The sequence below is a fragment of the Rhinolophus sinicus genome, linkage group LG03, assembly GCF_036562045.2.
Source record: "Rhinolophus sinicus isolate RSC01 linkage group LG03, ASM3656204v1, whole genome shotgun sequence".
NCBI classification, from domain to species: Eukaryota; Metazoa; Chordata; class Mammalia; order Chiroptera; family Rhinolophidae; genus Rhinolophus; species Rhinolophus sinicus.
Window position 1 is genome coordinate 72,548,320 of NC_133753.1, and position 15,123 is coordinate 72,563,442.

Consider the following 15,123-nt stretch of genomic DNA (forward strand, 5'->3'; position numbering starts at 1 on the left):
TTAAGGAGTAACTCAAGTGAAGACACTCACACATGAAATAAGCAGCGAAGCTGCTACTTGAACTGAGGTGTATCTGATAAAGAGCTTTTTGATTTGTTTTTAGGAAGTGAGAATTCCCAGGAGAAACCCAGGGTCACTAAGAGGTGAGAAGGAGGAGGCAGATTGGGGTGCCGTTGCTCACTGCAGGTGGCTCTATTAGTTGTGGTGGTGAGCATAAGCTGTGCTCTTGGGCTGCTAGGAAGAGGCAGTGACATTGGGAAGTAAAGGTTGGTCCCCTATGGTGACACCACACCTACCACTCCCCCTTGAACTGGTGCCTGAAACTCCAATAGGAAGTCCTTCCTTAAGATGTAACTTCTGATCTCCCTGAGAGAATCCTTTCCATCTGTTATTAGTCACATTCAGGTGTGAATGGGTTTCTGATCCTTCTGTGGAAGCAAGTACTGATGCGGAGAAAAGGGGTGCTGGACAACTGACGTAGGTGGGAAATGCTTCCTTCCTGGGAGGCAGAGGCAGAAAGGCCATGTCTCCTAACCTAGCTCACCCTGATTCCAGGTGCGCAAATGTCGGCTAAGAAAGAGACTAGGAGTCTCAAAGAACCCTAGTGGCCTCCACGTGGTACTGTGAGCTTGAACTGTGCCAAAGCCAAGATTTGTGGTATGAAAGGCAGAAGAGAAAGACACATCCACAGGGCACAGAAATGTCTCCCCAAACTGTAGTGGACCAGCAGAGATCTGTTTGTTTTCTTATCAAAGGTCCTGTGGTAATACACTAGTATTTTGGGCGAGTGGAGGCATTGCTTTCAGCTATGTCAGCTCACACCTTAGCAGGGAGGCAGGGGCCCAGGGTCCTGTCAGAAGGGGAGAGAGACTGTGGGGAAGAGCAGGGAGGGCCCAGGAGGAGCAGGGAGGGCAGAAGTATTGGCTGTGGAGCACAAACGGGCGGTGTTCCATCTCGACCCCACTCTCCTGACTTACAGTTTGTACGGGTGTAGCCAAGACTCTGCACTTGGCATTCTCAGTGTCTGGAGGGTAGAAAGGGATGACAGTACCGCCGTTAGGAAACTGGGCTTTCCAGGCCAGTGGAACAGCTCAGGAAATGTATCTTCAGGAGGGGAATCTCTCCTGCTCCCCCAAGAGGAGCTCATGTCCCAGGAGTGTTCCTGTGTGTTAATTTCCAAGGCCAGTGTCCTTTCTCTACAGACTGTTTATTGCCATGGAGACAGTCTGCTGCTCTGTCCAATGAAGAGTCTGAGCTGCAGGCACCATGACAACCTGTAAGGTTTGGAAGGATAGGTCCCAAGCACCTCAGAGACCAGACCAAGGACAGAGGCCCTGGGGGACATCGTGATTGTCACAAGTGTGGTTGATGAAAGGGGGTCAGCATGACTCTTCACTGCCTTCCTCCTGTGAGCAGTTTGGGATGGATGGATATGATGGATGGGCATGGTGCTGGCGGCGTTGACGTCTTGGGCTGCCAAAGGCAGTCAGCTTCTTTCTGTTTCCCGATTCCATGTTTTGCTTTTTCCCGGCCAGGCCCGCTGATGCCCGCCTGGAGACATGACAAAGCTACAGCAGGGCAAATCTGTCTAGCCCTGGGTGAGGAGTGGGGGTGGGGAGGAAGAAGCAGCATATTCCTAGGAGATGACCCACAACTAAATAAGTGTCTTTCTGTGGAAATCACCCCAGCCCTCCCAGGATGGTGGAGACAAAGAACTTGTTGCCAAGTTGAAGTGAAGCAAGTCCTGAGACTCATGTTGGGACATCCCAGCTTATTCAGTGGGTGAGGTTTCGTTATGGTATGAGACCAGAGGCCTGCAACACCCTCCCTGCTTGTCCCCAGTGTTTGCCTGATTTCTGCTGGATCCTGCCCAGCACAGGTGGATCCAGTGTCCTCTGTATTCAGCCCACAGTGGGTTACTTTCCAGAGCTGGCTCAGAGCCTTACCTCCCTGCTTCCTTCCTCCTGAGCTCTCTCTGCATTCCATCCGTTCCCCGACCCTGGCCTTCCTGATCCCAGTCCAGTGCTCTTACTACCACTATTCCATGGTTGGGTTATTCAGAGAAGCAGCTTGTGTATCACCCCAGAGGACAGGGGAAGAGCAGCATGGTACCGAGATCTGCCTGTTCCTGGAGTGGCTTAGGGAAGCCACAGACGTGACCTATGCCTGATCCTCCTGCGGGGGGCTCTCCTTACGAAGGGCACATCTTAGGGGGCGGCAGATGACCTGTAAGAGCATCCCTCAGAGCTAAACTAATGAGCACATTTTGACAATAGATGTAAGTACATGACTCCAATTCTGGAAGGTCAACCGCTCTGTGACTCAGTTTACTCTTCTGTAATACTGGGATAAGTAGGGTTGTTTATAATAGGTTGTTATGAGAATTAAACAAATTAACACATGGGCCCTGTTTATGGTAGATACTAGCTTTATTATGGGGCCTTGTTACCAAGTCTTCACACAGGCTTGGGAATACACCTTGCTGTTTAGTTATTCTCTGCAGAGAATTATCCCTGCCCAGGAGGAGGTGTTTTTTTTGTTCCCATCCACCTTGGGACTGAGGAGCAACCTCTGCTCTGCTCTTCCACCATTTACGAGGTTTAATAGGGAGGGGCAACACCACCCCAGAGCTATTCATCTTCATCTCCCAGGGATCCCCAGCTGGTGAGGTTTATACTTCAACCCATCTGGGTAAGAGAGCATCTCCTCAGACAATCCTTCTAGTTGGTGGGTTCCCCAGCTTACATTTCTCTCAGTTGTATCCTCCGTCTTCTGTCCACCAGGCACAGAACACAAGCCTCCAGCTGCCCACCATGGGCCCCTTATGTTCTCACGTAGCCAAATGGTCAGTTCCGTGTTCAGAGCTCTGGTCTGACCCCTGCTGGCCTTGCCTCCTTGCCCCATCACCTGGCCTAACACAAGGACATGTCTCTGCTCCCACCAGCCCTTGGCCATCCCAATTCACCTACATCTGCACACAGAGCCCTCAAGGAATGTCTTATACAGATTGCGCAGAGTTTGGCTTCAGAAGCTCCTCCATCCTGGGTCATCACCATTTGCTGCATCCTGTCACTGTATCAATGTGATGTCTTTCTTTCCTCCCCACGTCAAAACCCACTCTTAGGAAGTTTTGCAAAGTCATTCTGATTGGCAGGTGACTTTGAGGACTTAGTCACTCAGGGTTAGAAGACTTCAGGTAGCCATCTTTAATGCCGTGGATTAGCTGCACACACCTCTATTCAACAAATAGACCCTGATGGTGTGTCAAAGTGGACGCTGTTGTGGTTATCACCATCACCATTGTCACTGGTGACCATTTACAAGCACTACTATGTGCCAGGTAAGCTATTTGGCCATAATAGAGTATAGTGCCTAACATCTTTACTAGATCCTTACCTCATTTGTTCTTCCAAGAACTGCAGAAAAGCCAAGGGTTTACATGTACTGTAAGATAACTTGTGTTGAGACTTATGGACAAAGATACATTTTATAACCCCATATATAATAGCAAAAGACAGGAAACCATGCAAATTTTCATCAACAAGGCATGATTAAATAAGTTATATTATATTGATCTATGGAATACTCGGTATCTGTTAAAAAGAATGGGCATAGGTCTGCAACTACTGAGAATGGAACAATCTCCAGGATATAAGTTAAATGGGAAAAGTGCAAAGTGGAGAACAGTATGTAGAGTATGCTTGTGTAGTAGAAGCAAATCTATAGAGGGTTCTACGATAGACTGTTGTTAGAAGGAAAAAGGAAGTTGACAATAGTGGTTGGCTCTGGGAATGAGATTGTTGATCTGGGTAGGAGGGTCACTTACTTTTTATGTTTTAATGGTGTTTGGATTCTTTTTATTCCTTACCATATGCAGGTATTATTTTTGAATTTAAAACATTTAAGACATGAATAAATGCTGTGAAATCAGAAAGATTCACACAGAAGATTTGTACAGATATTCTGTTTTCTCTATCAATTATACATCTGTCTATAAAATATAGATATGTTTATACCTTTCTATTTAAGCAGAGAGGATCACTGAAGGTGACAAAAGCAAACTGGCACTTTAAGGAAATTGACCAGGGATTTGGGAGGTCTATGGCTGGAGCTGGGCTTCCTCGTTACTCTCTAGTCCTGACTTACTCTTAAATCTTATGGTTCTAACTTCCTGTGGGGGGTGTATATAAGGGAGCCGTCTCGAGAGATTGTTGTCTTTTGCACACGGATGGCTGGCCAGAGGGTTTGTGTTCCCACATTTCTGTCGTGGTTTTGTTTTCTTTTCCGGAATAACCCTCTTTCTGATGAACTATCTAAAAGATTATTTTTGTCCAGTTAACACAGGGAACTGTGATTGAAACAGACACTTCTGGAAGGAGGAAGAGCCAGGGTGACCAATGAGCTCTGGTGGTCACCCTACAACCAGGAAAGAGAGACAGCGTATTGTCAGATGATGGATTAGCGACATAGGAAGACAGCTGAGTATGCAGCCTCCTTCCCTGTCTCCTGGGTGATGAAGCTTCTGATGACCCCACCAACAACAATGAGATGAAAATGAAGAGCACTGCCGTATAATGAGCATGATAAAAATAGACACCTTGCTGTGGAGAGGGCTGGCCATGGTTGAGGAGAAGGAGCCCAGCCCAGAGGAGGTGCACAGGTACTGCTGTGTGGTGTCCCAGCCGGACCCCCTGCTGTGACTCAACCAGGCCAAGGCTGGTTTGGGCTCCAGAGGGTGGCAAGTATGTCAGAGAGGGGTTAAAGGGTAGACCTATGTGAAAATCCCAAGCAGACTCTGTCCTGGTCACTGTGACTCTGACCTCCAAAGAGAAGGGACAAGATGTGGCCTTCACACAGGCTGATGAGGTTGTGAAACTCCTGCAGTTAGCATGAATCCCTTGCCTGCCAACGAGTGTCAGAAAATGGTCTAAGAGGTAACACACCAAATTGTTTTTCAAAATAGTACACCTCTTTTCTGTAGTATATAGTGGAGGAAGCCTGTAAATGATGCCTTTGTTCTTTATTTCTTTTGTTCAGTTGGCAGCGTGGAGCACCTGCCAGGAAAGGCAGCTGTCCTGGGGAGGAGGAATCCGGGTGCTGCCGGGACAGCCGCGTGTGAAGACTTCTGGCACCAAGTCCCTCTGCAGTCTTACTCTTTTATTATTTTTTAACACATTAAATGAAAGTTTATTTTTGGCTAAGTATTACGTACATATAGTACAAAATTCAAAAGGGACAAAAAAGTGTACAGTAAAAATGAATATCCCTCCTCCTGCTGCCCACTTCCGGCCACCCAGCTTCCTTCCTAGAGGTGGCCACTCTTAGCAGTTTCTTGTGCAGCTTTCCAGAGACAGTCTAAGTAGATATAAGTGCATGTGTCCCCTCCTCAATAGACACACATTTTTTTTTTTACATAAGTGCTAGCATACTGTATCAGTCAGAGTCCTGACAGAAAACAGATGGCCCACATACAGTGAATCATTTGAGTCAAGTTTAATGAATGGACAGTTTACAGAAGTGTGGGCAGGACAGAGGAAAAGCACAGGGATAGTGCAATAACCAGGGCCAGCAATAGTTAGTGAGATGGCACAGTGAGTCGGTGTGAGCAACTCAGCCAGCTGGGGCATCCCAAGGAGGACCTGGGCATAAACACTCCTTGCTCTCTGCTTTTCTCTGTGCTCTCCCTACAGCACCCAGAGGATGGTATGACACCAGTACATGTATTGTCACCTAGTTCTGCACTTTGCAGTTTCCACTTAACAGTCTACATGTCCATATAACCTCATTCTTTCTGCTGCCCTAGAGGATTCTATAGTATTCCTGTTGTGAAATATATAAAAATAAAATATATATATATAATACTATACATTATTATATATACCATATGTAATAAAATATACCACATAGAAGTTTATATACATATAAAACTAATCCCTCACTGATGGACTTTTAAATTTGTTTCCAATCTTCTGTATTACAAACATTGTATTACAAACAATGCTGTGAGGTATATCCTTTCACTTAGTCATTTCACATAGCAAGGATAGGTACAGAATAATTTCCTAGGGAAAAGATTGCTGGATCAAAGAGTATATGCTTTTACAATTTAGACAGACACTGCACATCACCCTGCACAGAGTTTGTACAAACTTACATGCACATCAGCAACGTGTGAGATTCCTGTGCAATGTTTAAATATCTGGGTTACAAAGATGTGAATAAACTTATTAGAGCATTTTTTCCGAAGTGTCTGCCACCTTCACAAAATATAAACTTTTTTTTTGAAATTATGAAAATATACATTTCCCCCCTTGTTTTCTTTCATTTCTTTCAGATTTATTCAGCAAGGATAAAATTTCTCTACTGCTGAATGGACTTCTACTGATTATTTGGGAATAATCTTATATCACTTTAAGTCACAAATAACACCCTTAGTTTAGAAGTTAAAAGTTTCTAGTTTATCTTTCTGGGCACGAAGAAACCAAATATATGTACATCTTAGAGACAGTTATGGAAATCATATAAGTATCAGACACCAGGGTACTCCAAGGAATCACCATTAATCCCAATAGGTGTGACAGTGTTGCTATGGCATTCAAGAAAATGTCCCTGTTCTCTGAAAAGGCAGTCTGAAATATCCAAAAAAGTAAATGCCAGGTCTCTGCAGTTTATCCCAAAACATCTTAGGACATAAAAGATGAAGCAAACTTATAAACATTAACAATCCCTAAATCTAGGTGATAGATATCTTCTTATATGCTCAAAACCCCTCAAAATTAAAAACAGCAACAACAACAACAAACAAAAACAACAAATTGTCCAACCAAGATAATAATCAACACTTTACCCTTGATTCATAGTTTAGACTTCTCCTTCCTCTCCTCTTCCTCCCCCTCTTCCTCTGATTTCCGTTTCTTTGACTTCTGCCCCCTACCCTGCCCCAGCCCTGGTCTGGTGGTGACAACACACCAATAGTCAGAGCCTCTTCATTCTCCATGTGGGCCTCTCTTGGGAATAACTTAAAATGGCTCCAGCCTGGCTTGCTCGCTGCTGAGTCACAAACACTTGTTCCATGGAAAACCCTCAACCCTCCAACAAATCCTGGAAATGCAGGCTTCTGTCCTGTAGCCACAGACAGCTTCAGCTTTCTCAGGCCTGAGTTAGGCAGGAGTCAACGATCCTCCCTGCAACTGCAGAGAACACACACCAAGCTCCCCCATGTGCCCCGGAAGCCCCCCTCTCAATATTTATGGTTCATGTTGGAAAGTAACTTCCTGTTCTCTCCCTGGAGATGGGGGAGTGAGAAAATTATAAGCATTCCCCAAAGAAAGCTCGTAAATATCTCCTTGATAATATACTTCCCCCACCATTATACTAAATATGTCAATGTTATTAGACACTAACTTTCCATTCATTTAGAGTCTTGTGCATATTTACATGGTAGGTGTTACTTCATTAACTCCATTTGTTTATAATTGTGCTAGAAGAATGTTATTTTATTACATCTTGCTACAGTGGCTTAAAACAACATACGTTAATTATCTCACACAGTTTCTGAAGGTGAGGAATCCAGGACTGGCATCATTGGGTTGTTCTGCCTCAGGGTATTCCATGAGGTTGCAGTCAAGATGTTGGCCAGGATTCTGGTCAAGATGGCACAGTAGTAAATGTTGTGCTTGTCTCCTCTCATGACCACACCAAAATTGCAACTAAATTACAGAAGAGCCATCACTGAGAATCACATGAAGTCTAGCTGAACTGAAGCCTTACAACTATGGACATATAGAAGAAGCCACGTCGAGACTGGTAGGAAGGGCAGAGACAGAGAACTGGCTGGTCTTACACCATGTGAAACCACAAAAAATTGGGAGGGATATGTCAGCTGTCAGGTCCCCCTAAGGAGTGAAAGTTCCCAGCCCCAGACCAAACACCCCAGCCACGGGTTCCAATGCCAGGGAGAAAAGTCTCCATGACTTCTGGCTGTAAAATCCAGTGGAGATTGTGAATGAGTAAGACAAGGTTGGCTGCAGTCTCAGGTGCACCTCTTAAAGGGCTCACACATGGACTTACTTGGTGATGGACTTGCTTACACCGAGTTCTAGTGCTGGGGCAGCAGCTTGAAAGGAACCAGGGACATACAGGGAGGAACTGAGTTGTTTGCTTCAGGGAGTTGGCTGGAGAGGCTGCATTTTCCACCCCTGGACAAAGGAACTGACAGAAGCCATTGTTTTTTTGTTAAACCCTCTTACTTCCCAGCATGCAGACACAGGCAGCTGCCATATCTGAATCTCCATCAACCTGGCTAACACCCTTTGCTTGCCCGGGCCTGGTGATTCCCTGAGACCTCACCCCACCCAACTTTAGTGCACACCCAAGCCAGTTCCAGGCTTTTCTGTACAAATGGCCCATCTTAGCTCATGCTGCAGACTTTCCTAAACGCTCTCAAAAGTTCACAAAATCCAAACAAGAAACATCTGGCTTTGGCATGCTGAGTAGCCCTACCATCGCACTGGCCACAGCTGGCTTTTGTTCACTGCTGGGCCTCTCAAGGCACCTCCAATCCCAGCACAGGTGGCAGCCATTGTGGATTTCTTTGTGGCTCATGCCAAGTAGCCCCAGGCAAGACACAGGCTGCAGCAGAACTTGGCCTGCAGCATGGCCCCTCCCAGGAGGTCCTGGGGCTGGCATGCTCAGTGGCCAGTTTTGGACCGAGCCAGTGTATTACCTGGCTGCCTCCAAGGATGATACACCCAAAGGGCAGACTGGGCAGGCACCAAATCACTGCTAAAGCAAATCCTGCTCTGTAGGATCAGCTCCTGCACAACAACTCCTCCACTGTAGTCACAACCAGTCCTCACAATCAATCAGCCCAAGGGCCAATCTCTTTTATTGACATGCAAACAGCAAGCAAGGCTCAACTACAACAGGAGGGCACACACAACACATATAAGGGACACACCTGGAGCACTAGCACAGGTGACCAGGGAGACTGTGCCACTGGGCCCCACAAAACACCTACTACATAAGGCTACTCTACTGAGACCAGGAGGCATAGCAGCCCTACCTAATACATAGAAGCAAACACAGGGAGCTGGCCAAAATGGGGAGACAAAGAAACATGTCCCACATAAAAGAACAGAAGAAAGCTCCAGAAAATGAACTGAACAAAATGGACATAAGCAATCTAACAGACGCAGAGTTTCAAACAATGGTTACAAGGATGCTCAGTGATCTCAGGGAGAACTTCAACAAAGAGATAGGAAGCATAAAAATGTAGATAGAAAACATAAGAAAAGAACCAGCCAGAAATAAAGAATACAATAGCTGAAATGAAGAATGCATTAGAGGGCATCAACAGTAGATCAGATGAAACAGAGGACTAAAGAGCGATTTAGAAGATAAGGTAGCAGAAAACACCCAATCAGAACAGTAAATAGAACGATGAATCCAAAAAATGAGGACAATTTAAGGGGCCTCTGGTACAATAAGCGTACCAACATTCACATCATAGGGGTACCAGAAGGAGAAGAGAGAGAACAGGAGTTGAAAACCTATTTGAAGAAATAATGACTGAAAACTTTCCTAACCTGGCAAAGGAAATAGACATACAAGCCCAGAAAGCACAGAGACAAAGTTCACATCCTAACTGCTGAGCTAAATCGTCTCCCACGCTGCTAGAGATGGACTTTAATCAGTGCTTGTCATTTTCTTTACAGACCATTATCATTCTTCCTCGGCAATCCCTTTCAAGTTGCTACACTCTCTATTCAGAAAAGGAAGTGTGATCTGAATTGACTCACTCATTTTACGCATCATTCACATTTACTGCCCTGACCTCTACTAACACTGGGCTTGTTACTGTTAACTTGTTCCTGCAGGTCCTGGGGATGGCGTGGTTTCTAAAGGGGGTCATTCCCTGGGAGGTCACGGTTGAAGCCAAAATAATAAATGAGCTTTCTATTATCAAACTTTCTGAGACACTTTGTTTAAGGCATGTCTCTTCAAATAACATTTAGCTGTATTTTTTTTTTTTAAAAGCTGATCTGAGACACCCCATGTTCAAATAGGTGGGTTTAGTTTGTTTGCACTTTTTTTTTTTTTTTTTTTTTTTTTTGCAATTCCTGATGTATTTGGGCTTATTTCTTCTTTAGCCAGGTTTTCTCTCCCATTTCTGTTTTCCTTTTCACCTTTCATGACTTTGTTGGATTAATGAAATTTTCCTGGTTCTTTTGTTGGTCAGGAGTAATACATTCTATTTCTACATCTGTTTTTGTGGCTAAGTGAAACATTAAAAAAAATTAAAGTATAGGTGACATACAATATTATGTTAGTTTCAGATGTACAACATAGTGATTCTACACTTATATACCTTACAATGTGATCACCACGATATTTCTAATGATTATTTGTCACTGTACAATGTTATTACAATATTATTGACTTTATTCCCTGTGCTGTACATTACATCTGTGTCACTTATTTGTTTTATACCTGTAAGTTTGTTCCTCTTATTTCCCTGGTGAAACCTTTTTTAACATGCATACCTAACTATATTTTTCTATAAAAGTCAAAAATTGATTAAAATGGTGAGCTTTCTCTCCACTAAAGACATAGAATGCCTTAATTTCCTTTTGCAATACTCCCCCTAACTTCTACATTATAATTGTCTAGTGTTTTAATTCCCCTATGCTCTTAACCTCTCAATAGTTACGATTTACCATCAATAAAGGATTAGATCTGCCAACATGTTTTATCACTCTCTTGGCCCAATACTGCTTATTGCATCCCAGTCTTCCTTTCTAGTTCAGTTTCTCTTTTGGTGAAGTAATATTTTTGAAGTTCTTTCAAATCATTCTTTGTCTTTGATGTTCTATAATTGCACTCTGATGTCTCCAGCCAAGGTGAGGATTTGTCTTTAATTATGTTGCTTTATATTTGGTGTATTCCTGAAATTGAAATATAGTTTCAATTCTGGAAACTCTCAGTCATTATTTTGCAACAAGGCAATGTCACTGAGGTGGGGAAAAGATTACATAAGATGGTGAAAGACAGATCTCTAAGAAGGTGACGTGGGAGCTGAGATCTAAGTGATGAGAAAGAGCCAGCCCTGGTGAGAAGAGCATTGTAGGCAGAAGGAAGAGAAATTCAAGGGCTTGGTGGAATTCAGGCATTGAAGGTAGGCCCTTGAGACTAGATTAGATCAGGGAGGGAGGCAGACGCCAGCTTGTAAGGGTTCCTGGGCTCTTCAAAGAAGTTTCAGTTGAGAGACAAAGGAGTTCAGAAGATGAAGGAACTTGTGACAGAGATACCTAGCTAAATTCACTGATTGTTTTGTAGGCTCCAAGCAATACCATCTGCCTTGCAATTAGATGTGGTCATGAGACTGAGTTCTAAACAACGGAATGAGAGCAGAAGTGATGTGTGCTATTTCTAGTCCTGTCCTGTAGGACACCCCCACAAGTTCTCCTTCATGTTCTTTTTTTCCCTTCTGGTTGACTGGGATGGACATAACCATAACAATTGTGAAAGTCACATATCGAAGGTGGCAGAGTTGCTATCAGTTTGGGTACCAAAGTGACTTTAGGAAGCAGAACTCCCACACCCATCCTCAACCCCACGTCTTGACCTGGAACTGCCCTCGAGTGTTAAATGTGAAATGAATATCATGTCTCCAAACAACGGAATGTTTTTTTACTGCAGCACAGCTTAACTGATGCCACCAAGGGAATCTTTGCAAGGAAACCCAAAGTCCTGAGGGTCACATAAGGACAGGATAGAATGTCCAGGGTAATATTAAATTATAGAGACTAATAATGTCAGAAATGGAATGGCTTGCTGAGGGACGATTGCTATTTAACAGATGAAGCAATCATGGCCCAGATAAATTAGCTGCTCTTCCCAAAGACATTCAATGGCAAAGACCAGGTTATAAACCAGAACTCCCAATTTCTAGTCCAGGGTTCTTTCCTTGGGACTGTAGGAAGGGAGGTGGGGACACTTGGAGGACAAGTCTCCACTTAGGTTCGTTGGCCACCTGAGGACTATGCTTTTCATTGGTGTCTTTAGGACACCTCAACAAGAATTTTAATTAGCTGCCCCTTTAATGCTTTACACAAATTTGTTCTCCCTTCCTGTGGCTGAGTATACTTCAATCTTGGAAACAACGCTTTGGGCTTTGTATCAGTTTACAGTCTCAGCAGGAAATGGGTAACAACTCATACTGGGTAATTATAATAGTCCTTTTATTATACTCCCCTCAAATGTATGGTCGGTTTATGTAACCAACTAGGATGGTGCAGTGCCCTGGGGCCTGTAAATGGGAACAATTGTTACCTCTAAATCTAAAGGGGTAAAATCTAAAGGGTTTCCCATTGGTGCTGTAACAAATAACCACAACTCTAGTGGCTTAAAACAACACAGATTTATTATCTTATGGCTCCAGGTGGTCAAAAGTCTGAAATGGATCTCACTGGACCAAAATCAAGGTGCCAGCAGTGCCACATTCTTTTCTGGAGGCTCTAGGAGAGAATAGTTTCTTTGCATTTTGTAACCTCTAAAAGCGGCCTGCGTTTTTGGCCCATGGCCCTCTTGCAGCTTCAAAGTCAGCAGTGGCTTGTCAACTCTTTACAATGATGCCATTTCTCCACTTCTGACTCTTCTGCTTCCCTCTTCCATACTTAAAGGACACTTGTGATTACATTGATGAGGTAACCTGGAAAATCCAGGATAGTCGTCTTATTTTAAAGTCAGATGATTAGTAACCCCAATCCCATCTGCAATCTTAATTCTCCCCTTGCCATATAACCAACCTAACATATGCCCAGGTTCTGGGAATGTGGACATGGCATCCTTGAGAACCATTATCCTGCCTACCACAAAAGGGCAAAGACATGGAACAGTTACTGGAACCCAGAGGAGGTACTATGTTTCCCCAAAAATAAGACCTAACTGGAAAATAAACCCTAGCATGATTTTTCAGGATGACATCCCTGAACATAAGCCCTAATGCGTCTTTTGGAGCACAACTTAATATAAGACCTGGTCTTATTTTCAGAGAAACACGGTAGCTGTACAACATCATCTGACAGAGCTGTGAACTTTGGTAGAGAACTGAGTTCCTCAAATCAGGAGTGGTAGAAATCATCTGGCCACTTTTCAACTAGGCCACAGTGGATCAGAAAGCAAAGGAAGTACTTATTGTACTGACTGGATACAAACCTGACTAGCGTGAGGATCTACGGTTACTTCTATTATGTATAAGAAGGCAGTAAAGAGAATTTCCAGAACACTCTTTAAGGTGTCTCTTAGTACTTTGAGATGTCTCTTAGTACTTATATGTCCTGTAACAACCATGGGAATTACAGCAACTGCAGCCCATGAGGGGCAGGGAAATTAGGGCACCTGAAGTTCTGGGTTACTCTACCAGTAATCAACCTGGACCAGCCTAAATGCAGTCAGGAGACAGGGGAAATTTAGAATGGTTAGTGGAACAGAGAGAGGATGACTTGGGACCAGCTGTAACAGAGAGGACTCTTGTTTCTGACCCTCATACCTGAATTCTTCCAGGAGGTTATAGTGGGCCACCACTTAAAAGACTTTGGTTGATTAGACCTGCTTCTAGGGAAAGGAGTTAGAACATTTTGTACTCATTAAAAATGGAGTCCCTGCAATATAATTCGGGAGTCAAAATAATGGGAGATAACGTGTGGGTCGAAGAGGTATGAGAAGTGTGTTATATTTCATTGAAATCTATGTTCATGCTCAGATTTCCTCGGCACTCCCAGCCTTCTGTACTCTGCTGACACTAGCGGGGGTAACCATCACTTTCTCTGGGAACAGTAGTTCCTTCACCTTGACTACCACCATGCAGTTGGGCTGAACATCCATGAACCCAGAGTTTCTGGCTCCTCCCAATGCTTCCAGACTCAAAGGAACAGCCACACAGCCACACAGATTCTAACTGCAGAAAGGGCCACGTGACAACACCTGGAGGTGTTGGGGAGTTAACTTTCTGTGGACCGAAACTTCACTAATGAAAAATAAGAGATGGCAGTGAGATTGGCTGATAAATTCCCCTTTCTCCTCCTTCCTGTGGCCTACTCCAAAGTACCATTTCTTATTTTTAAGAAGTGATATCATTATATATCTAACAACTTAGAGATTGTACCCTCAAAAGAACATGAGCTAAGAGATAAACCAATACTTCACACACACACACAAATATATCAAAAAGTATAACAAAAGTTGGATATTTTTAGTATCAGCAGTAGAAGACTTGTTTTTCCTGTGCCTATTCCATAATTATTAGATCGATTTGTTGTTATATGGTCTGGTAGAGGATGAGGTTAACCTATTTTCTCACGTGGCTTTATTTATTTATTTATTTACTTATTTATTCATTCATTCATTCATTCAAAGATCATTGACATTCAATATTATTTAATATTAGCTTCAGATGTACAGAATAGTGGTTAGACATTTATATAACTTACAAAATGATCCCCCTGATTAGTCTAGTACCCACATGACACTATTCCATCATTTCTTTTTGAAGACTGTTTGGAGAAAAACCATATGCCAGTCAGACATGCTTGCTGAGTAACCTGCTGTGATCTTTGAGGCTTATCATGAAGTGTCAGCCAGAATGACAACATACAATTGCACATTTCCTTCTGCCTTCCTTTGCTTCACTTTTCCTTTTCTCATGCTTGCTGCCCTCTGTTTGTACTTCCCAAGTGTGATGGTTAATTTTATGTGTCAACTTAGCTGGGTATGGTGCCCAGATATGTGATCAAACATTATTCTGGATGTGTCTGTGAGGCTATTCTTTGGACTGAGATTAACATTTAAGTCAGTGGACATCAAAACAGTGGATTTGATCAGTAGACTATTTTCCATAATGTGGGCGAGCTTCATCCAACCAGTTGAAGGCCTGAATAGAGCAAATGGCCAATCCTCCAGCAAGAGAGAATTCTGCAGCAAATAGGCTTCAGATCTGAAATGCATCATCAACTCTTCCTAGGGCCTCCAGCCTGTTGGCCCACCCTACAGATTTTGGGCTTCTCAGCACCATAATTGCATGATCCATTTTCTTAAAATAAATCATTTTCTATATAAACACAT